The 25,156-nt window shown below is 44.7% G+C and overlaps 1 long non-coding RNA gene across 1 annotated transcript in view; it reads left to right on the top strand.

The window, feature by feature from the left end:
* The first annotated feature begins 582 nt into the window (after positions 1 to 582).
* Positions 583 to 25,156, top strand: part of LOC147115675 (uncharacterized) — a 165,892-nt gene continuing 141,318 nt past the window's right edge. The window contains exon 1 of the long non-coding RNA XR_015078662.1: positions 583 to 832. This is a non-coding gene — a long non-coding RNA (uncharacterized LOC147115675). The remainder of the gene's footprint in view (positions 833 to 25,156) is intronic.

Raw genomic sequence — 25,156 nt, 5'->3', positions numbered from 1 at the left:
GTAAGTGGTGAATTAATTAAAATTAAAACATTTTTTCCACAGGTTTATTATTTTTAAATACTTTAAAGCAAGGTAAGTTTATTTTTAGCCCCGTTAGAATATAACATTATTTTTTTCAAAAATTTAAATTATTGTTTAAAAGTTATTTCATGTAATTTATAGTTTACTAGCTGAAGTGCCCGGCGGTGCCGAGGCTTTTTCGAGGGCATGTTGTTGTTGGAAGAGAGAGAGAGAGCGCGACTGGGGGGAAGAGAGAGAGCGACTGGGGGGAAGAGAGGGAGGGGAGGGGAGGGGGAGGGGAAGGGAGGGGGAGGGCGGGGAAGGGAGGGAGGGGGGAGGGCGGGGAAGGGAGGGAGGGGGGAGGGCAGGGGAGGGGAAGGGAGGGCGGGGGGCGCCCCCCCCCCCGAGGTGAAGACCGCCGATTGCGCGCGCAGCAGAAGCTGAGACGCGGCGTCTCTCTCGGCCGGCGGGCCCGGTTGCCAGGGCAACCGTGACGCTGACCAAGCCAGAGAGAGAGACGCCGCGTCTCAGCTGCTCCTGCTGCGCGCGCGCCCCCCCCCCCCCCCCCGAGGGTCGCGGCCCCCCCCGAGGTGAAGACCGCCGATTGCGGCTGTGCGATACGTCCGGCGGGCCCGGTTGCCAGGGTAACGCTGGACGCTCAGCAAGCCCCGGCAGAGAGAGACGTCTCAGCTCCTGCTGCGCGCGCACCCTAGCGCCGCTGGGCTGAGGCTCGGCCCTCCAGCCTTCGAGTGGGGCCAGGAGGTGCCTAGCTTGGGCGTGGGTGCGGAGGAGACGCCGAGGCTTCTAGGCCTACCTGGAAAAACGGGGAAAGGTAGGAAAATTAATGAGATTAGATAAGTTAATTACTTTCTAAATCATTTTTTTTAAAAACAATATGTGTTTTAAAAGCAACGGTTTTTTTTAAGACGCAGAAAGCGGGAAAAAGAAAGGAAAAGTTTGGAATCAAGATGGCGGCGACTCACCTCGGTTCAGAACGATAAAGCCCGGCCACACGCGCACCGATTGGCCCGGCGGCACACGCCAGCAACCCGGCGTACGATTGGTCGAGCTTGAGGTCACTCTGTCGCTAATGAGCGGATAATGAGATGCTAATGAGCGGAATGTTGAAGGTTTTTGGGATACCGCGGGCGCAATTTTAGCCCGGCCGAAACGTAAATACGCTTAAAACCGTCTCGGAAGCGTAAGCTTTCTTTGGAGGTAACGCGTGCGTAGGTACGCCCTGTAACTTTCGAGTGCATACCCGCAACGCACACGCGATGACAGACAGACAGACAGATAGACAGAATGACAGAAGTACCGATTTATATATATAGAGAAGATTTAAAAAATGTGGTTAAAAAAAAATTATTTGAAGGTTTACTGCTATTTTGGGGCCGTAGCATTTATAAGTCTTGACAGCTCTTCCTGTCAGACTTATGAATGGAGCATTCCCTGCTCCGATTGGCTGCCCATGGCCCACGTGATCCCAGGGGACGCATCGAACTAACTGCGCCCCTGGGATATGCAAGCACTGCGCGCCGGCAGCTGGACCAGGCCCAGGATCGGAATTCCACGGGGCTCTACAGCTCAACGGCCGACGCGCAAGGCAAGTGCAGGTCGGGGGCTTGTACCCGCAGGAAGCCCCGTACCCGAATTTCTGGGCCATTGTATCTACTGTACAAATACAGGAACTTCACGCCGATCAATGCATTTCAATGGTGAGGCAGACAGTGAGATGCCGTTTTCGCAAAGCTAACAGCGGAGTGGTGCAACTCGGACAGCAACTTTACGATTTCAGCATTTAATCATGCATCTGCCTGAAGTTGCTGTGGCATTTGAGCATAAATAAGAGGAAGCGCCATCAGCCTCACTGTTATTTCAACATATAAAATTTTGGGCCACTAGAATGGGTGAAAAAAAGCTTGGTCAAAGAAATGCGTTTTAAGGGGGGTCTTAAAAGAAAGAGAAGGAGGTAATGAGGTTTAGGGAAGGAATTCCAAAGCATAGCTTCCGAGTGGGTGAAAGCATGGCTGCCATTGGTGGGAGAAATCGAGGGATGGGGAGAAATGATGCACAAGGGTCTGGAATCAAAGAAACAAGAGTTCATAGGGAGGGGTTACATCATTGATGGAGATTGCAGAGATAGGGAGGGGCATGGCCATGGACACATTTAAACACAAGGATAACAATTTTAAATTTGATGTGTTTGGGATCTGGGAGCCTATATAGATCAGTGGTGATGAGCAGAACCTCATGCAGGACAGGATACAAGCAGTAGAGTTTTGGATGAGTTGAAGTTTATGGATGGTGGAGGATGGAAGCATTGGAATAGTTGAGTCTGGAGGTGACAAAGGCACAGACGAGGGTTTCAGTGGCTGAATGGTTGAGACAGCGGCAGAGACAGCGGCAGAGACGGGTGATGTTACAGAGCACTGCCAGAATCACCTGACAGCCCAGCAGTGACCTCACCAGGCCATATTGTTAGGCCCAAAAGCTTTAGTCTGACTCAGTAACCAGTGAATCACCAGTGAATTGGTAGCACATCTACATGAGTGTGTAGCAGAGCAGTAGGGTCGACTTCCACCTGTCCTTTCACCAGTAGGTATCATCCTAGAAAATGCAAGAAATATGCACATTGGGCAGGATTTTCATTGAGCTGTGGAGGCGGGATTGGAGGCATGTGGGGGGTTAAAATCCCAAAATCGGGGGACATGAACCCATCCTGCCCCCAACCCGCCTCCGTGTCAGTTTCAAAGGAGGCGGGTACCTGATCGCGCTGGGACCCGCCTCCCCGAGACGGGAAGGGGATTAGTGCCAATTAACTGCCTGTTAACAGGTAGTTAACAGGCAGTTTTTAGCCTAATCCCTATTTTCATAGCTGAAGTGTGGGATTCCCGATGGCCCCAAACCACACCAAGTTAGCGAGGCAGCCCGTCGGGCTGAAGGGCTTGGAGAGGTCGAGATGTCCGGTGTTCAGGTGAGTGATGGGTGCATGAGTGCAGAGGTAAGTGTGTTTGGTGTGTTTAAAGAAGTTTTACCTACCTTTACAGCCTTCCTTCCTTCAGGTCTCGGGAGTCCCTCATCTCACCGGCACAGAAAGCAGAATGGCCGCGATCTGTCAAAAATTGCAGCATTCAGCTTTCTGTTCCGGAGAGATCTCTAAATCATCCTGAGAGGAAGGAATTAACTTAGAGTACAGATTGTCAGTGTTTGACAGCTTCAAACAGCTGTGAAACGCTGATATTTCATCTGTCAAAAGGTCTTGACAGATGAAATGTCAATCTGTGACGTCACCTGTTGCCGGGTGGCCCTTAATTGGCCTGCTGAGCCCGCTGGGGAGGCTCAACAAGGTCAATCAAGTCAAAATCGCGTGGGTTGGCTAGAACTCGATGGAGGCAGGACTACAACCCCAAAAGTTGTAGTCCCGCCTCCTACCCGCCTCCTCAATGAAAATCCAGCCCTTTGTGTCGCCACAACCACTGCCAGCTGAACGTTGTTGGTTAGAGGCTTTAAAATGGAAAGCCAGGAGATCTCATTAATATTTATTTTTGCTTCCTCTGCGGAGGTGACTTTGAGTCCTGACATCTTTACTGGCTCTACGGTTAATCATATAATGCAAAACCAAACTAAGAAAGCAAAGTGGCTCAATGCAGGTCAATCTGCATCGCTTTATAATGCGCAATTTATTTCCAGTCTGAATAACTACAGATGGGTCTATTCCTTAAAAAATAGCAGCACACCTGCAGAGAGGAACAAAAGAGATTGCTATAACCTTTCTACTTGAGTGCAGGATCTTCAATTGCTAGCATTTTAGGAGAAAGCAAGAGGCTGTTGAGCCCTGGTCAGCTTGGGATATGTGTGTCTTGCTTTCCTGGTGGTTTGCTATCAAGCTTCCACCTATTTTTCCTGGTGGATTTGTGGTGAACATGCATCCAACCATCACCATTCTTTTAACCCTAAGCAATATTTGTAGCTATTAGAAATCTGAAAAGAGCTAGCGTCAGGAGAACCAACATATTGACATCCATATGGCACACTTGGATCAAAATAAAAGCAGATCTGGGAATCATTTCAGCAGTGAGCTCATAGGCAAACTGAATGCAGTTTTTTATGAAATGAAAAAGTATTAATCAAGGCAGACACAAAGGTCACAACTATGATACCTGCAAGTCCAAGACAGCACTGGTTGTTATAAAGATAATTATAAAAGTAATCACCAAGAAGATAGAAGCAGAAGAACGTGAGCAGTTGTTGAACTCCTCAGCCTCAGGAGAGAAACACATTGAATGGTGGTAGTGCCAGGACAGCTAGTAACACTGAGGGTACAAGCTGGAGCATGGTTTCCTATTTTTCCTTTTTTTGGTTAATTTTTTCTCATCAACAAAAGAAAAGGGTACTTAACAATTCAACATGCAGTGGATGCCATTAAACAACCGTTCCCATAACCATCTGACAGATCTGCAGGTGACACTATTGCTGAATGAAATGGTTGCATTTTACTCTGCTGCTGAAGGCAGTGGTTTTCAAAACATTACTAAGTTTGTTGCCAACCAAGTTGATTTACTTTGTACTTATTCACAAGTGTCCTGTGGAACAACCTGGTAGACAAATGTGTGCATTCTGACTGCATACATAGTCACCTTCTGACCACTCAGCTGCAGTCAGACGGCAGGCAATAGATTCCACACAGTAAAATTGCTGAATCCTTTAGAGACCAACCACAGTGGGTCAATTTTCAACTCTTCATTCAGTTTCTCTTTGATGAGTGGGCCCATTCTGTTAATTTGTCTTTTAGAAAGATTGCATCTCTGGAGCTAGAAAGCCTTACAAACAAAATCTTTGTGATTTCTTACTGCGTCGAGTAAAAACAGGACTTCATGACTGATAGCCCTTCCATCTGGAAGTCTATGCATCATTCATGGCCAACTTTGACAAAAGTGGCAGTCAAGCACCTGGGCTGTCTCGCCACTAGTGTGTCATCTGAGAGGGCTTGCAGTACAACAAGAGATATTGCCTTACTATACCACTCCCAGTAGGAACTAAAGCATCTTGAAGAACTTAATTTCCTTAAAGTGAATTTTGCCATGGATCAATTTTGATTACTGGGCCCATATCACTCCGACACTAAAAAGTGACAGATTGATCTGGTCTCAGCAGAATGACATCCAACATTGTAGGAAGACAAGTTTGACATTAGACTGGCAACTGTTCCAACTGCAAATCAAATCAAAGGCTGTAGCGCAACATAAGGTTTTCCACATGTGCATATTCTGGATGGATGCGTGCGAAGGGAACTGTAAGGGGTTTTCCTCGAGAGGTTTCCCTGAGGTTTCTCTCTCTAGAGGCCTCTCTCTCTTGCACAGTAAAACCTTGAGTGGTTCGACCCACTCGCCCCTTAGATTCTGTACTCTGGACTTAGGCGCAGGAACTACAATGCAGAGAAAACTCTTGTAGACCAAGTTTGATGAAACAAAATGAAATTTTATTGCATAAGGAAAAACATCAAATCAAATGCAAGCAGATAAGGGAGTACATGGGAGGGAAAAACACACAAACAAATCATAACGACACAGTACTAACTAAGGCAAATACAGGCATCTTATACTCTACAAAGATCATCATGAAATAAGGAAACACACGGAACATCGAGGGACAACTCATGTTAATTGTACCCTTAAATCCACCCCCTTATTAAACCTATCTAGATCTGATTGTGAAGGGCCAGAAACATGCTCACCAATCCCACTAGGAAGTGCAAGGTTTTGAAATGGAGTCTGTGTTTGGTCCTTTCAGGTGTTTCGTCTCCACGTGGATCGTGGAGCCCCTGTGAGCTGCGCCACACCTCTCGCCTGAGGTGGGGGTCGGGGGCGGCTGGACACCGGCGGGCCTGGATGTCGGCGGGGTCGAGGATTGTCGGCTCGATCCTGGTTAGAGGAGCCTTGGGCTGGCTCCCATCGCTTCTTCAGGTTCCTTTTCTCTCTTCTCCCGAGCCGGGGTGGCTGGAAGGTTTCTTCTCTTGGGACCTTTATTTTTTTTGTCTCTTCTCCCAAGTTGGGTCGATGGCCTCTCGTTCTGGCAACGGCCTGGGGACGGTCGATGATCTCCCGATGTGCTTCCCCGGGGCGGAATGCCGGTTTCGAGACGGCCTTCTTGATGTTGGCTTTCTTCTTCCTCCTGTGATTGCCTGCTTCTTCTTCTGGGTGTCCGGATTCAAGCTGTGTGTTTCCAGCTCTCCAACCCTGCGTGTCTGCCTATGTGTGAGCTGCAAGCCTGCCCCAACTGCCGAAAAGTCTTCCAGATATACTTTCTTCCAAAAACCTCCTTCTCCCGCCCAAAATCAGGTTAGGCTTTGTTTAATTTTTGGCGGGCTGGGAGCACAGTGGGGTAGTCATTATATTTTAAAATGTCTTAAACGGCTGGTAAGAGGCCCATCTCTGGTCTGGAATTACCTTCATTGTTTTTAATGTCCTGCTGATCTCGTTATCTAGTCCTGGGTGCTGTTCTCATGAATATGAAATTGTCCCCTTTTGTCTGGGCCAATATTTTGATGGCCTCTGTCTCCAGGCCGATCTTGACTGGATCTGCATCTAATCCATATGCATACGTGTGGGTCTGGTTTTGTTCTCTCAGAAACGGCTTCCAGAACTTGCTGTAGGTTGAATCCACAAAGCTGTCTGAGGTTACGCAGGAACCATTTTAAAGTGTCCCAATAAGCTGGTCACATGGTATGGTGGCCATTTTGTATGCCCCTTTTTCTGGGCTTCTTTTAAAACAGTCTTTAAAATCATGGCCTCTTCTGCCATTTGACCCTTATTAATACAAAGTCCAATTTTGCAAATCCTACAGAACCTATAACTTTAAAGATGCTCTACCACACACTACTGAGTGCAGTAAGGGCACAGTGGGGTGGAAATTGCTTTAAGCTCATTTTCAGGCTAGAAATGGCAGTGTACCCAAACTTGAGACCGGAGTCCAGCGCAAAATTGGGCCTCGAGCCTCATTAACTTTATTTGGGCTGTCAGTACCTCCACAGGCAACTCGTCCAATTTTAAAAAGATGAATTGCTGGCCACTTGCCTCGTCAACACCAGCCCGAAGGTAAGTCTCTGGAGCGGGTGTGGAGCGGCAACGTGGGGTTTGAGCATTCCTGCTCCTCCAGGCTCCAAAGGAACATTAAAAAAAATGTTTTTTTAAAACTAACCTTTTGATGATGGTCGCTTCTTAGGCTGCTGCAGCTGAAGAAGAATCTGGAAAAGGCTCGACTCCTGCTCCACTCTGCGAGGAGGCCTAAAGTAAGAGTTAGGCTCTTCATTTACATATGCAAGGGGTCGAACGCCTGTTTTAGGTGGACACAGGTTCACCTGGAAAATGGCCTGACCCACTATCAGGTCGAAAGTCTTTCGGGCATCTTTTGGGTGCAGGACATTGGTCCCCAAAATTGGCCTTCATAGCGCCTGTAAAATGAGCACAACGAGATCCAATTTCTACCCCAGTGGCTTGGATAGTGTACTATAGGAACATGCAAGTTCAACATACTTTTGCCCCAAAAAGAAAATCTCTCTTTAAAACACACTACTGCTTTGAATGAGCACCAATCCAAAAATCCAGAAGTAACAGCAAGTGATTAACTACATATCTAATATAATATGCCACACAAAGTATGGAACAGAACTAAACAGTAGTTTTACAGCCAAAGGAGACTAATGTCTCATCAACCTGGGCTGGATTGAAACCTAGGTCCCAGGGGTGAAAAGGCATTACACTAACCCACTATACCACCCAGGCCCCTTTCACTCGAATATTTAGTTCTGATTCATCAAACTGTGTCTTGACTGCTGAAAGCATATGATGACGTATAAAAAAGGACATCAATGGAGAAAAGGGATGATGTATCACCCAGAAAAATCTTAATGGGCCAATTTCTCCCAGATTCTGGCCAATTTTTCTCTTAATTCCCGGTCATAAAATTCTGCAGTACTTCGGTAGCATGTATGCCAATAATATGAAAAAGTCTCAAACGTATAATGTACAATGTTCATTAGCTAAAAAAAATGTGGCTGCAAGCTTATCCTGATGTTCAGTGGATATTGTAGTCACATTGCATAATTGTAATAATTTGTTATCATTATCATCTGCTGTTTACTGAAAGAACAGTATACAATATACTTATTTGCATAGGTTGTGTGGTTCACTTCCAATCATTATACTCATAAATTTGAATCATTTCAACTAACTTGTCATTGCACTGCATAATTTACTACTAGCAATAAACAGGCAAGAAAATTGCATTTAACAAAGTAGAGTTACCACTCAGTTAATGCCCCCTAATCTGAAGGCTAAAATTCAGTATATTTTAGTCAATGCTCACCTTTTGAGGCAAACAAATTCTAGTCCATTGAAAAAATAAACAAAAATGGACTCACAAGCCCTAAGTGACATGCAAGGCTAAAATTCAGTATATTTTAGTCAATGCTCACCTTTTGAGGCAAAAAAATTCTGGTCCATTGAAAAAATAAACAAAACTGGACTCACAAGCCCTAAGTGACATGCAAGGCTGATCAATACTGGATTCTGTTTCAGTTCTGAGAGTAAAGGGACACTTGAATTACAGCCTTACTGAAAATTGCAGGTAAAACCATGACAACTTTGAGTAAACATCAACACTGTGAGGCAGCAAGACAGAAGAGCAACTTTCCATTTTCAACATATCACTTTCTTTCTTCTGTTTTATGGCTTATTGTCATGAAAATACGTCAATGATCACATCTTTCATCTGTCACTATGGTTTTAGTCTCAAGCCAATTCAACATGTATTATTTTATGAAGGTTGATCCTTAGACACACCTAGTCTACTCCAATATCTCGGATCAGGGTAGAGTTTCTGAGTATCTGCTAAAAATCAAGGTATATTATGATGTATTATTACAGTGATCTAGTTACCTGAAGGAGGCACTACATTTGGCTTTCACAAGCTTCCACAATTTAGTTTCAGTTGTTACTCAGCTTCAGGTTTCTCATGTGTACATCATCTACCACATCAGCATTAAAGCTTGAGAGCATCTTTTGTGTCTTTTACCTTAACAATCTGGAAATAATTAGTTAAAATCATTAACAGTCAATACATCATGAAGTTGCTGTATGAAATGTTGCAGACAATCTGGTCAGAAACATTGTCAAAATACTATTGGGTTAGTGCAGCAAATTAAGTTTATAGAGCAAAGGACAACCTAATTTCAGTAGTTTGTCAAATGAATGCAAAGCCAATCACTATGGTTCAATAAAGACATGCGCTACATTCATATTTTACAAGAACACCATTGTGGACTTGACTCAGCTTAATGATAAATGGTTGACTCTTAACACTGGAGTTGGCTGGGAGCAGGTTGAGCTATGGTTTTCAGTAGCAAGCCAGTTACATTTTCTACTCAGCCTGGAATTGTCCAACTCAATTATACCCAGTGAGAACTGAGCCTTACACAGATTGAATATAGGTCAGGCTCACTTTGTTGATGTAACATGAACGCAGCTATTATGTTCAAGTATGCTATCAAAGGGGAAGATGTACACTATCAAAAGGAAACTTAAAAGAAAATATGAACTTTTTCAATTATCTGTGAAAAAACAAAGGAGGTCATTCTTTTGTATGTTAGAATGTCTTTGCCATATTGAAAACAGAAATGGAATATGGGAAGAGCATAAATGCAATAGAATTAGAATTTATTTTCTCTCGAGTAATAAATTATTGGCTGTGTTTAACAGTCAATCAAAATGGCAGCTGCTCTTGATTTTACTACAGCTGATTTCAAGTAACACAAATAATGGCTATTAATTCTCATCACAAGCAACTAATAAGTCACTTAAAAGATAAAAAATATAGTTGCACCGTGAGAAAAAGAGAGTTTACAAATGGCTACACAAAATGTTCAGAAAGCCCGACTTAATCAGAATTTGGAGGCTGTGCTGAACTACGGATTTGAAAAACAGAGCGACCTTTTTGGCCTTAGGAGATGGCCTATCTCTCTCTCAGCAATACATATGGATACATATCCAATGGTGAACTACTCCACAGACCTGGAAGGAGAATAACATCAATTTGGAGATTAAGGACACATGGATAGGAGTTTAAAATGTTACTATTTATTGCTAGCTATACCTCAGATCAATGTTAAGAAGTATGTAGCAAGGAAAATATTAAGACTAATACAAATTAGAATATACATGCCATGATGATAAAAGCAAGGTAGTGTAGGAAGAGTTTATCATGGTTGATAATTATCTTGCTTCAATGCATATTGCCATTATGTTTACAGGCCAAAGTGGCACATAATGGGCACAAAGTAGTGCAGGTGGTAGACAGAGAATACTTTAACTACTTTCAAACAGAATTTTATATAAATCTCCATAGCATTAGACCCAAAAGTTAGGTTGAGGTGCAAAGCATAGTTTATGTAACATTTTAAATCATACATTGTGATATTTACAAAATATGTTCAATCAACCTGTCCATATACACTAAGTGTATACAAGTGCTGAAATTGATACGTGTGCTTATTTTCTCAATACCATTTTGCTCTCTTCACAGATTGAGGGGAGTCAACTGGTTTGCTGTACCTATCAGAACAGAAAAAAAAAATCAACACAGCAGCAATTGTCACCAACACACTTGCACCAAACAACCATCCAGATAGACATTTTGCAACATATAGATAATGCTGTGGATGAGGCAATGGGTGCAGCATAGGGTACTGGAGAGGAAAGTGCAGACATGTGTGGTAAGGGGCAGAAGTCTGGCATCCTACGTGCCCCTGCTGAATTTCCTTGGGATACAGTGGTTAGTGGTCTGGCTTTCTGACAGTGGATTTTAACACATGGAACAGGTTGACATTTCACTTTGCTCCATATTCATGTCAGTATGAGGGATGGAGGAACAGGTCTCTGCAATTCAGTCTCCTATTGATCATGGAGCAGCACCTGTGGTGACTGCAGTAATACAGGCCATGGGCACAGCAGTTGGAAATGTGCTGTAGGCACTGGTTTTGAAAATCCAGATCATAAATCCTCATCATTTTAATTATCAGCCACATCCTACAGAGAGACTTCAAAACTTATTTCTCATTTTTAAATAAAATAAACAAATACATCATGCATTGCACTACAATAAATTTTAACTGGTACCTCAAGAAATCTCAGCTAAATCTAGGACACTAATACATTCAATTATGCTAATCCTTTGAGTACTGAAATACCTTGAATTTAAAATATACACATTTTCTACCATATAATGCCAACAAAACTATTTCCTCGTGTATAGAAACCTATGGTCTCCCTCCCATCACAGCATTGATGATTGCAGAGTTTTTGCCTACCCTATCCAGAAGAGCATTCCAGTCATTAATCACTCTGAATGAAGTACTTCCTCGTGTCAACTCTGAGGACTTTTCTGACATTAGTCTTGACCTTGCTTTTTTATCAGTTTGTATCTGTGTTCCCTTGTCCTGTAGTCATCATGTTTTAACTTTAAATACTGCTCCAGATTAATATTTTCTATTTCAATTAGCACCTTAAATACCTGTATAAGATCTGCTCTCATTTGACTCTTTAAGGTTGAAGAATCTGGGTTTTTCCTAGGGATCAGCTTTGGGCCCTTTTCTGAACCACTTCTAGGGCTCAGATGTTTTTAGTGTGCCTCACTAACCAAAACTGAATAGAGAGTTTAAACGTGAAGGAGAAATACATTCATATGCCTATTGGTTTGGTCAGTACTCAAGGTGTCTTCTGACTAGTTCACTATACAGCTTATGTATGATGACCTCATAACTTATATTCTAATGAATTGGCAATATAGCTCAGCTATTCTGTTTTCTCTGTTAATTGCTGCTATGTAATGCTACACAAAGACAGCAATACAAGCTCATCGAATCATACAGCACAGAAGGAGGCCATTGTGCCTGTGCGCTGGCTCTTTGAAAGAGCTGTCCAATTAGTCCCACTCCCCTGCAAATGTTTCCTTTTCAAGTATCTATCCAATTCCCTTTTGAAAGTTACTACTGAATCTGCTTCCACCACCCTTTCAACAGGCCAATATACAGAGAAACTTAGGATTCTATTTATCATAAAGTATATTATAAATTTACTCAACTTATGTTCACATTTTTTTCATGTCTTGTCTACATCAAACTCTGACGTAGACATGGACCAGCCTTATTTTTGACTAAAAACAATAAGATGTTCTAGTAATATTTAAAAGAAAAAAGCAACAATTGTAAAGGATCAATTAATTTCTAAATTGCATTAATACTTCAGTAAAGCCCTTTTAAAAAGACTCTTCAGTAAAGATTTAGTGACTTACACTTTGGTACACTGCTGGTTTAGTGATTACAATTGTTTAAAAAGTGACTGGAACTTTAAGCTTCAAATAAGTAATACTGAGCTATTGTCTGAACTACATTTACTGGGCAGTTACTTTTCACAGACAGCAATGATAAAATACACATGACAAAAGGGTTTTTTGCACATTATATTTTTACAAATTTTATAAATAGTTGTAAACAAAATAGTCTCCTTTAAATTTTAGGTCCAAATAATCAGGCGGATGGTTGCTTTTTTTAAAAAAAAAAGGCATTTTCTAGGGTTGATTTAATCCAAGTGTGAAATATAGATAATTAAAGGAGGATTAAAATCAAGTATTTATCATCACCGGTGATAGTGACAAGAGCCAATCAGTAAATTTAAGAGATCTGCTGTGATACTGTTTTGAGTGTACTTGTAATAAAAATATTGATAAGGACATCTTACATCATTTTCTAAAGGTGCAAAACTATCGTTATTTAGAAATGTCAGTCAGATGACTGATGAATGTGCTTCATCAATCAAAGATGACATTAAGTAGAAGCTGCACTGACTTCAGAAGAAATGCCAGACTGCCTGTCAGGTTATCCAGGAAACACTAAAGCCATAATTACCTTCTGACTGGTCTCAATACACCCTAGAGAAAGTGACAAAAGGTCTAGCACTTCACCTTAACAATAATAGCTGCAAGTCAACCAACACCATAGGTAACATTTGCTTAGATTTCATCTTTCACAGTAAGTCAGCTCCAAATGTTGTCCATTCCATGTAAGTTAATGCTAGATATTACTTGCCATATTAGCCAGGAGGTACTAAAGGTATTATGGGTTTGGAGCATCATAGGTACATTACATTATTAAAGGATTACTGTGTAAGCTTCTTGTGAATGCAGTTGAGAATGAATTTTAATGTGTGTGTGTAACCTGGTTGGAATGTAATAATTGCTTTCTAATATCATAATTAGTAGTCTAGGCCACACTCCTGTTGACTAAGTGGGACATCAGATCTACATTAAAATATGATGGCATTTTTAAGTATTAAATACTTGGCTCAGTGGTAGCACTCTCGCCTCTGAGCCAGAGAATTGTGGGTTGAAGCGCCACTGTAGGATTTGCGTATATAATCTAGACCAACACATCAGTGCAGTACTGAGGGAGTGCTGCACTGTCAGACGTGCTGTCTTTTGGATTAAAATGTTAAATCGAGGTCCTGTGCAGGTGGATGTAAAAGATCCCACGGCACTATCTGGGGAGTTCTCCTCGTGCCAAACTTCACCACCAACACAGTTAAATTGCTCATTTATCTCTCTGCTGTTTGAGAGATCTTTCTTGTGTGCAAATTGGCTACTGTGTTTACTTACATTACAACAGTGACTACAATTCAAAATAGTTCATTGGCTATGAAGTGCTTGGGACGTCCAGAGGACATGAAAGATGTTATATAAGTGCAAGTTCCTTCTTTTTCTTTTGCTCAAATAATGTAACAACTTCCAAAGTTTGTGTTTTCGGTATTCAAGTGAAAATGATGTTGTGATTTTAGTAATAGCTGTAGCTGTCGATCAAAATATTTTCCCCACATTAGTTGACAGCCTGGTCCTTACTGCTTATTTGATACTTCACTTGTCAAGGACAAAATGATGTCCCCTAACAAAGAGACAATAATGGCAGGCAGCACATCATTCAGGGGTATCAACACAACCATGATATACAGATACAGAATGAGTCAGCAAATAATTTGACAGACAATCATTTGTGTATAATTCATTGCTGCTGCAATTTCAAATTAATAGACTAGTTGTCCAACTATTTGCCTTCATACATCCTTTAGTTGAAAAAACTGGTGAGCATCACTACAAATTCTACTGCCAACATGGCTCCATGGTCAATCTTGTAGATTGAGATGACTGTCATTTTTAAGAACAATTCCCAGTTGATATATCACAGCTCTATGAAAGTCACATTACCACCTTCCAATGTTTTGTATTTTTCTTGTATCTAAATCCATGTGATTAAAGCATGGTTCAAATGATTTTACTTCTCATTCCTTTTTGACAGCTAAGTCTTTACATAGCCATTATTATTATTTCTTTAGCCAGGACACTTTACTCATCTATTTAGTTCTGACGACCATGTGTGCGGGAGGGGTATCCAGCTGCAGCTACTGGCAGACCGCATTGCGGCGCTGGAGCTGCGAATGGATACATACTGGAGCATTCGCGATGCTGAGGACGTCGTGGATATCACGATTAATCTGTTGGTCACACTGCATATAAAGGCTGCACAGGCAGGAAGGGAATGGGTGACCGCCAGGCAGAGTAGTAGGCGCAGGCAGGTAGTGCAGGGGTTCCCTGTGGCCATCCCCCTCTCAAACAGATATGCCAATTTGGATATTGTTGAGGGAGATGGCTTATCGGGGGAAGGCAGCAGCAGCCAACTTCCTGGCACCGTGGGTGGTTCTGCTGCACAGGATGGGAGGAAAAAGAGCGGGAGAGCTATAGTGATAGGGGATTCTATTGTAAGGGGAATAGATAGGCATTTCTGCGGCCGCAAATAAGACTCCAGGATGTTATGTTGCCTCCCTGATGCAAGGGTCAAGGATGTTTCAGAGCGGCTGCAGAGCATTCTGGAGGGGGAGGGTGAACAGCCAGTTGTCGTGGTGCATATAGCTACCAACAATATAGGCAAAAACCGGGATGAGGTCCTAAAAGTTGAATATAGGGAGTTAGGAGGTAAATTAAAAAATAGGACCTCAAAGGTAGTAATCTCAGGATTGGTACCAGTGCCATGTGCTAGTCAGAGTAGAAATAGAAGGATATTTCAGATGAATACGTGGCTAGAGGAATGGTGCAAGGGGGAGGGATTCAAATTCCTGGGACATTGGAACCAGTTCTGGGGGAGGTGGGACCAGTACAAACTGGACGGTTTGCACCCGGGCAGGACCGGGACCAATGTCCTAGGGGGAGTGTTTGCTAGTGCTGTTGGGGAGGATTTGAACTAAAATGGCAGGGGGTTGGGAACCTGTGCAAAGAGGCAGAGGAAAGGGAAGCAAGGATAGAAGCAAAAGACAGGAAGGAGAAAAGCAAAAGTGGCAGTCAGAGAAATCAAGGGTTTAAATCAAACATGGCCACAGTAAATAATAATTCTAAAAGGTCTAAGAGTGTTAAAAAAACAAGCCTGAAGGCTTTGTGTCTTAATGAAAGGAGCACTCGTAATAAGGTGGAAGAATTAGCTGCGCAAATAGATGTAAACAGACATGATATAATTGGGATTACGGAGACATGGCTCCAAGGTGACCAAGGCTGGGAATTCAACAGCCAGGGTTATTCAATATTCAGGAAAGATAGGCAAAAAGGAAAAGGAGGTGGGGTAGCATTACTGGTTAAAGAGGAGAATAAGACAATAGTAAGGAAGGATATTAACTCTGATGATGTGGAATCTGTATGGGTAGAGCTGAGAAATACCAAGGGGCAGAAAATGTTAGTGGGAATTGTATACAGACTCCCAAACAGTAATGCTGAGGTTGGGGATGGCATTAAACGGGAAATTAGAGACGTGTGCAATAAGGGCACTGCAGTTATCATGGGCGACTTTAATCCACATATAGATTGGGCTAACCAAATTAGTAACAATACTCTGGAGGAGGAATTCCTGGAGTGTATACGGGATGGTTTCCTGGACCAATATGTCGAGGAACCAACTAGAGATCAGGCCATCTTAGACTGGGTATTATGTAATGAGAAAGGATTAATTAACAATCTTGTTGTGCGAGGCCCCTTGGGGTGGAGCGATTATAATATGATCGAATTTTTCATTAAGCTGGAGAGTGATGTAGTTGACTCAGAGACTAGGATCCTGAATTTAAATAAAGGAAACTACGATGGTATGAGGCGCGAGTTGGCTAGGATAGATTGGGGAACATTACTTAAAGGGTTGACGGTGGATGGGCAATGGCAAACATTTAAAGATCACATGGATGAACTACAGAATTTGTTCATCCCAGTTTGGCATAAAAATAAAACGAAAAAGGTGACTCAACCGTGGCTAACAAGGGAAATTAGGGATAGCATAAGATCCAAGGAGAGGACATATAAATTGGCCAGAAAAAGCAGCAAACCTGAGGATTGGGAGCAGTTTAGGATTCAGCAAAGGAGGACAAAGGGATTAATTAAGAGGGGGAAAATAGAGTATGAGAGTAAGCTTGCAGGGAACATAAAAACTGACTGTAAAAGCTTCTATAGATATGTGACGAGAAAAAGATTGGTGAAGTCAAGCATAGGTCCCTTGCAGTCAGAATCAGGGGAATTTATAATGGGGATCAAAGAAATGGCAGACCAATTAAATACATACTTTGGTTCTGTCTTCACAAAGGAGGACACAAATAACCTCCCAGAGATGTCGGGGAACATAGGGTCTAATGAGAGGGAGGAACTGAATGAAATCAGTATTTGTAGGGAAATGGTGTTAGGGAAATTGACGGGATTGAAGGCCGATAAATCCCCAGGGACTGATAATCTACATCCTAGGGTATTTAAGGAAGTGGCCCTAGAAATAGTAGATGCATTGCTGGTCATCTTCCAAAATTCTATAGACTCTGAACAGTTCCCATGGATTGGAGGGTAGCTAATGTAACCCCACTATTCAAAAAAGGTGGTGGAGAGAAAATGGGGAATTATAGACATCGGTAGTAGGGAAAATGCTAGAGTCCATTATAAAAGATGTAATAGCAGAGCACTTGGAAAACAGTGACAGGATCGGACAAAGTCAACATGGATTTACAAAAGGTAAATCGTGCTTGACTAATCTACTGGAATTTTTTGAGGGTGTAACTGGTAGAATAGATAAGGGAGAACCAGTGGATCTGGTGTATTTGGACTTTCAGAAGGCTTTCGATAAGGTCCCGCATAAGAGATTAGCGTGTAAAGCTAAAGCACATGGGATTGGGGGTAAGGTACTGACTTGGATAGTGAACTGGTTGGCAGACAGAAAGCAAAGAGTTGGAATAAACGGGTCTTTTTCCGAGTGGCAGGCAGTGACTAGTGGGGCACCGCAGGGATCGGTGCTAGGACCCCAGCTATTCACAATGGCCCAGAAATTCGGGTCGGGGGCTTCCCTTGCGCGCCGGCCATTGTGCTGTGGGCCCCCGTGGAATTGCGATCCTGGGCCTGCTCCAATTGCCGGCGCGCAGTGCTTGCATATCCCAGAAGCGCAGTTAATTTGATGCATCCCCTGGGATCACATGGGCCATAACTACTACGGGCCCCAAAACATCACTAAATCTTCAAATAAATTTTAAAAAACATCACATTTTTAAAATAAACTATAAATTACATTAAGTTGTGGCGGAGCCACCATTGGGCTATGGACATTGTATATAATTCCTTTTTACAGCTCTGTTATATAGTCTGACGATGTACCTTTAAATGTATCTGTTACTGCACTCAGGCTTCATTCCTGTACTCTGCATGATGACGTCATGACGTCAGAGCTCGGAACCCTCTAGCAGTTCCAGACAGTTGGAGAGAGGGTCATAGCTCGGAACCTTCTAGCAGTTCCAGACAGTTGGAGAGAGGGTCATAGCTCGGAACCTTCTAGCAGTTCCAGACAGTTGGGGAGAGGGTCATAGCTCGGAACCTTCGAGCAGTTCCAGGCAGTTGGAGAAAGGTTTCCAAGCAGACCAGACACGTTTCCAGTTCATCCTGTAGTTGTTAACTTGCTTCGTTTGCTCATTAAAATTTATTGTTTTGACTTCGTGAGTCGAACTCCATCTTTTGGTAAGGAACAGAGGTTCCTACATTGGTGACCCTGTTTTTCTTCAAACGAATTCGTTGAAAAAACAACATGGACACGAACGCCGTCACGATCAAACTACCACACTTTTGGGAGCAGCAGCCAGCCGCGTGGTTTTGCCAGGCAGAAGCTCAATTCCAGATCCGGGGAATTACAGCGGATTCGACCCGTTATTACTACGTGGTCTCCGCCCTCGACAGTGCCACGGCCTCGCGAGTTGTCAGCCTCCTCGAAAGTCCGCCTACCGACGGCAAGTATGAAGCATTAAAAACACGCCTTCTCCAAATTTTCGGTCTGTCCAAATCTGAACGTGCCCAACGCCTAATCGCCATGCCCGGTCTCGGGGACTCGAAACCCTCAGAGCTCATGAGCCAGATGCTCACATTGCTCGGCTTGGAATCCCAGTGTTTTTTATTCCGTGAGCTCTTCCTCTGCCAGCTACCGGAGCCCGTGCAGACCGCCTTGGCCAACTCCGCAATCACGGATTGTGCCGAACTCGCCGCGGAGGCGGATAACATCTTTTCGGTCGCCCAACAGTCCTGCGCAGCCACAAAACGCCGAGGCAGTCCGGAGCCCCCCGCCGACACTGACCCAATTTACCCCGAGCTGCAGCCATGTTGCGCCACCACGAGTCGCCTATCCCCCATGAGGGCGAACCAGTCTCCTCTTCCTACGGGTTGGTGCATTTACCATTCTCGTTTTGGCGCGAAACCAGGAATTGCCGTCCACCCTGCAGTTTCTTCCAAGAAAGAAAAAATCCTTTTCAAGTTGCTGGGGTTCGAGACACCATTCTAATCCTGCTGCACACGCGGGGATCACGATGGCTGTGGGATCTGCAGGAAAACTCCTGTACATCACTGACTCCCTTTCAGGACGCCGCTTCCTCTGCGACACTGGCTCCCAGTGCAGTATCCTGCCGGCGTCGAAGCTCGACCTGCAGTCCGGCGTCCAGGGTCCCTCCCTTGAGGCAGCTAACGGCGCAGCCATCCGCACGTTCGGAAAGCGTTGGGTCCAATTAAGTTTCAGTGACCAGTGTTTTAGATGGGAGTTCATCACTGCAAGGGTTTCGCCGGCCATCCTGGGGGTAGATTTCCTCTGCGCTAATGGTTTCTTAGTCGACGTTCGACACTGCCGGCTCATCAACGCCTCGACTGTTCATTCGGTACCCTGCCACCAAAGAACTGCAGCGCATTGGTCTGTGGTTTTTGCAGTCCCCGCCGCCAATGATTTCTCTCTTCTCCTCAAAGATTTCCCCGAGCTCACCAGGCCTACCTTCTCTGCATCAGTAGTAAGACACAGTGTGACGCACCATATTACTACAACAGGGCCCCCCATTTACGCAAGAGTACGTAGGTTGGAACCCGTCAAACTTGCGGCGGCCAAGGCAGAGTTTCACACAATGGAACACCTAGGCATCATCCGACGGTCCAATAGTCCTTGGTCCTCACCCCTGCACGTAGTCCCTAAGCCAGGTGGTGGATCGCGACCATGTGGCGACTACAGGTGCCTGAACGAGGCTACTACCCCGGACAGATATCCAATCCCTCATATACAGGACTTTTCGGCCCACCTGGCGGGGAATTGCATTTTCTCTAAAGTAGACCTCGTACGCGGCTATCATCAAGTGCCGGTTAATCCTTAAGATGTCCCCAAAACCGCCATCATCACACCCTTCGGGCTTTTTGAGTTTCTCCGTATGCCGTTTGGGCTAAAAAATGCAGCACAGGCTTTCCAACGGCTTATGGATTCCGTCTTTCGAGACCTAACATTTGTCTTCGTCTACTTAGACGACATCCTCATCGCCAGTAGCAGCCACACTGAGCACATCACGCACCTGCGTGCCCTGTTCTCTCGCCTTAGTCAGCATGGCCTAATCATCAACCCGGCCAAGTGCCAGTTTGGTCTGCGCACTATCGACTTCCTGGGCCACAGAATCACCGCAGATGGTGCAGTCCCTCTAGCCTCCAAGGTGGAGGCCGTCACATCTTTTCCCCTGCCGAAGACCGTGAAGTCCCTCCAGGAATTCTTGGGAATGGTCAACTTTTATCACAGATTCGTTCCCAAGGCAGCCTTGTTGATGCAACCATTGTACAAGGCCATCAGAGGCAGAGCAGGCAAAGATCAGATAGAGTGGACACCTCACATGAACCAAGCCTTTGTTGATACCAAAAATGCCCTGGCTGCAGCAACCATGTTGGCTCACCCCCTCCCAGGCGCAACCATCGCCCTCACTACAGACGCCTCCGACTACGCCATCGGGGCGGTTCAAGAACAGTGGGTCATTGGGGCTTGGCAACCGCTGGCTTTCTTCAGCCGACAGCTGAGGAAGAATGAACAGAAGTAGAGCACCTTCGACAGAGAACTGTTGGCACTCTTCCTGGCCATCCGCCATTTCCGCTTCCTCCTGGAAGGATGGCCATTTACGGCTTTTGTTGATCACAAGCCGCTGACCTTCGCGATGGCTAAGACAACAGAACCATGGTCGGCGCGCCAGCAACGCCATCTCACATATATCTCGGAGTTCACCACCGACATCCAGCATGTCTCCGGGAAGGATAACATGGTGGCGGATTGCCTCTCCCGCGCTCAGCTCCACGCAATACATCTTGGTGTCGACTATGTCAGATTGGCGGAAGACCAGAGGGTGGATCCCGACGTGCAGGCGTACCGCACCACACCTTCCAGTTTGCAAGTGGCTGATGTGCCTTTCCAGTCCGCAGGGACCACACTCCTGTGTGACGTTTCCATGGGTGTTCCACGCCCAATCGTCCCGGCCGAATGGCGCAAAAGAATCTGCGACACTATCCACGGGTTGTCACATCCCGGCATGAGAGCGTCTCAGCGGTTAATGGCGAAGAAATTCATTTGGAAGGGTATGCATCTTGACGTCCGTGACTGGACAAATTCTTGCGTCCAAAGATGTGCGGGTTAGGTTGATTGGCTATGATAAATTGACCCTTAGTGTTAGGGGGATTAAATACGTGGGGTTACGGGGATCGGGTGGGATATGTGTCGGTGCAGGCTCGATGGGCCGAAATGGCCTCTATCTGCACTGTGGGGTTTCTGTGATTTCTGTGACCTGCCAGAAAGCCAAAATACAATGCCACGTTAAAGCCCCACTCTCCACTTTTCCGGTCCCGGAACGCCGCTTCGACCATGTACACGTGGACCTCGTTGGCCCTCTTCCTCCTTCTCACGGGCACACTCATCTTCTCACCATAATTGACCGCACTACTCGATGGCCAGAGGCGATTCCTTTGGTTGCAACCACGGCAGCGGACATCTCCAGGGCTTTCATCGCGTCATGGGTGGCACGTATTGGGGTACCGGCTGACATTTCTTCGGACCGAGGACCTCAGTTCACCTCTGAGCTTTGGAACGCCGTTGCTCAAAGTTTCGGTGCCAAACTTCATCATACCACCGCCTAACATCCACAGGCGAACGGCCTCTGTGAAAGGTTTCACAGGTCTCTTAAAGCAGCACTACGTGCCAGTCTTACCGGGCCGGGGTGGCTAGACAAGCTTCCTTGGGTGCTACTAGGTCTTCGCACGGCGCCAAAGGACAACCTGCAATCTTCCTCGGCAGAGCTAGTTCTTGGGCAACCGCTCAGGGTTCCAGGTGATTTTCTTCCTCCTCACACTGAACCTTGGTCTCCAGCTCAGCAACTCATCAGCCATCAGGAAGCGGCCAAGAACTTCATCCCGGTTCCTACTTCACATCATGACCGGCAAAGTTCCCACGTTCTAGGGGACCTCAAGAATGCGGGGTACGTGTTCATCCGGCAGGATGCACACAAAGACCCTCTCAAGCCACCGTACACAGGTCCTTTTCGTGTCATCTCCTCGGGCGATAAGACCTTCATTGTCGACATAGGCGGTAAAAGTGACCACATCTCTGTAGACCGGCTGAAACCTGCTCATCTTGACCTCAGCGCACCAGTTGTCACTGCCCAGCCGCCTCGTCGCGGTCGTCCTCTTTTGACTGCCGGTGTCCTACAGCCACAGTCGACCACCAAGACACCAGGGTCCATCGCACCGAGTTGCCTGCGATCGTCTTCTTCTTCTGCTTCGGCAACGTCATCCCAGCCTCAAACTACGGCTGTTTCGTCTTCTACCTCTTCGTTCCAGCCGCCAGAGTACCGTAGTCGTTCGGACAGGCTCGTCAGACCTCCTTCTCGCCTTACCTTCGCCGTTAAAAGCAATTCTGGGGGGGGGCGCATGTGGCAGAGCCACCATTGGGCTATGGACATTGTATACAATTCCTTTTTACAGCTCTGTTATATAGTCTGACGATGTACCTTTAAATGTATCTGTTACTGCACTCAGGCTTCATTCCTGTACTCTGCGTGATGACATCAGAGCTCGGAACCCTCTAGCAGTTCCAGGCAGTTGGAGAGAGGGTCATAGCTCGGAACCTTCTAGCAGTTCCAGACAGTTTGGGAGAGGGTCATAGCTCGGGACCTTCTAGCAGTTCCAGGCAGTTGGAAAAAGGTTTCCAAGCAGACCAGACACGTTTCCAGTTCATCCTGTAGTTGTTAACTTGCTTCGTTTGCTCATTAAAGTTTATTGTTTTGACTTCGTGAGTCGAACTCCATCTTTTGGTAAGGAACAGAGGTTCCTACAAAATAACTATTTTAAACAATAATTTAAATTTTTGAAAAAAGTTATTTTATTTTCTAACAGGGCTAAAAATAAACTTACCTTGCTTTAAAGTATTTAAAAATAATAAACCTGTGGAAAAAATGTTTTAATTTTAATTAATTCACCACTTACCTTGTAAAACGCAGACCTTACGCCTGCTTTTTATATGTGTAACTTCTGGAGACTTACCCTCCCGGGAAAACCTGCAAAAAAAACGTAAGTTCGATGTGCACGCGCAGCCTCTCCTGTGCACGCGTTCGAACTCTGAACCCCTTCTTTCAGGGGAACAGAAGTGCCAGTTTCCCGTGCGTGCGCAGTGCATGCAGGATATCGGCACTTCCATTGGGCTTACGGGTGAGTACCCCATGCGTACTCACCCATGGAGACCCGAATTTCTGGGCCAACATATATTAATGATCTAGACGAGGGAACCAGATGTAATATCTCCAAATTTGCAGACGACACAAAGCTGGGTGGGCGTGTGTGCTGTGAGGAGGATGCCGAGAAATTCCAGTATGATTTGGACAGGTTGGGTGTTTGGGTAGATGCATGGCAGATGCAGTATAATGTGGATAAATGTGAGGTTATCCACTTTGGTGGCAAAAACAGGAATGCAGATTATTATCTGAACAGCAATAGATTGGGAGAAGAGGAAGTGCAACGAGACCTGGGTGTCCTTGTGCACTAGTCGCTGAAGGTAAGCATGCAGGTGCAGCAGGCGGATAAGAAGGCAAATGGTATGTTGGCCTTCATAGCGAGAGGATTCGAGTACAGGAGCAAGGATATCTTGCTGCAGTTGTACAGGGCCTTGGTGAGACCACACCTTGAGTATTGTGTGCAGTTTTGGTTGCCTTATCTGAGGAAGGATGTTCTTGCCATGGAGGGAGATTCACCAGACTGATACCTGGGATGGCAGGAATGACGTATGAGGAGAGATTGGGTCGATTGGGCTTATATTCGCTGGAGTTTAGAAGAATAAGAGGGGATCTCATTGAAACTTATAAAATTCTAACAGGACTAGACAGACTAGTTGCAGGAAGGATCTTCCCAATGGTGGGGGAGTCCAGAACCAGGGGTACAGTCTAAGGATAAGGGGTAAGCCATTTAGGACAGAGATGAGGAAGAATTTCTTCACCCAGAGAGTGGTGAACCTGTGGAATTCTCTACCACAGAAGGCAGTTGAGGCCAATTCATTAAATATATTCAAGAAGGAGTTAGATATATTTCTTAAGGCTAAAGGGATCAAGGGGTATGGGGAGAAATCAAGGACAGGGTACTGAATTTGGATGATCAGCCATAATCCCATTGAATGGCGGAGCAGGCACGAGGGGCCGAATGGTCTACTCCTGCTCCTATCTTCTATGTTCCTATGTTTCATCCCTCCAGGACACCATTATTTCTCCTCCCCCCCCTATCAAAAATAATGGTCAAATAAAGCTGTTGACTAAGTCAATCGTTCAATTACTTCGCAATGCTACAGCTATAGCTAATAAAATCCTAGACAAATTCCAATTCTACATAACGCTCACCAAAAATAAAAATTTGCTTACTCTTAAATCTCCTAGATGAGTTACTTTGATTCAGAAACTCGATGAAAATGATGAGAATTTTAAATTCTTATCCTTGTGTTTAAATTTCCCCATCTGTAACCACCTCCAGCCCTACAACCCTCGCCCTGAACTCTGTTTTTCTGACCCTGGCCTCTTGGGGCAAAGGGAAGAATACACATCAGTCACCTCGGCCACATACTGTACAATTTCATTCCCTAAACCCCTCTGCCACTCCACCTCCATCTCTTCCTTTAAAGCCTTCTTAAAACCCAACTCTTTCCCCTCCTAATATCTCCTACTTTAGCTAGGCATCCATTTTTTTCACCATGCCTCTGAAGCGCTTTTGATCATTTTTCTATGTTACAGGTGCTAATTTCCCCATCTAATATCTCCTACAAAATATGGTGTATTTCATGTTTGCTAATTTCTGAAATAGTGGAGTCCTCATATAATTTTACTCATTTTATAAGAAATTGAGAGAATTGGAAAAATATCTACATATTGAAATGAAAAGTCATCAAACAAAGCATGGTTCATTTTTATCATAATAGAACATGCAAGTCACAATTAATTTTAATTTGATTTATGGCATTGAAAACCGTTTTTTCAAATACATTATTTAAAGGATTACTATCTTCAAGGCAATGAACCCAATGGTTAGATATTCATGGTGTCAATGGTATTCAGTCCTTTGACATTCTGTAAGTAATGCCATTGCTTCAGCAAGCTTCACAAGCAGACAATTGTGAGTTTATATCCCGAAGTAGCTCACTACTCAAATCCACTGAGCATAGTTATGGCAAGTCATCAGTACCAAATAGGCCACGGAAAGT

Source organism: Somniosus microcephalus, chromosome 6, assembly GCF_052327205.1.
Source record: "Somniosus microcephalus isolate GS21.2 chromosome 6, FLI_Smic_1.0, whole genome shotgun sequence".
Lineage (NCBI taxonomy): Eukaryota > Metazoa > Chordata > Chondrichthyes > Squaliformes > Somniosidae > Somniosus > Somniosus microcephalus.
Note: the sequence above shows the minus strand (reverse complement) of the source record. Positions and strands in the feature narration are given on the sequence as shown.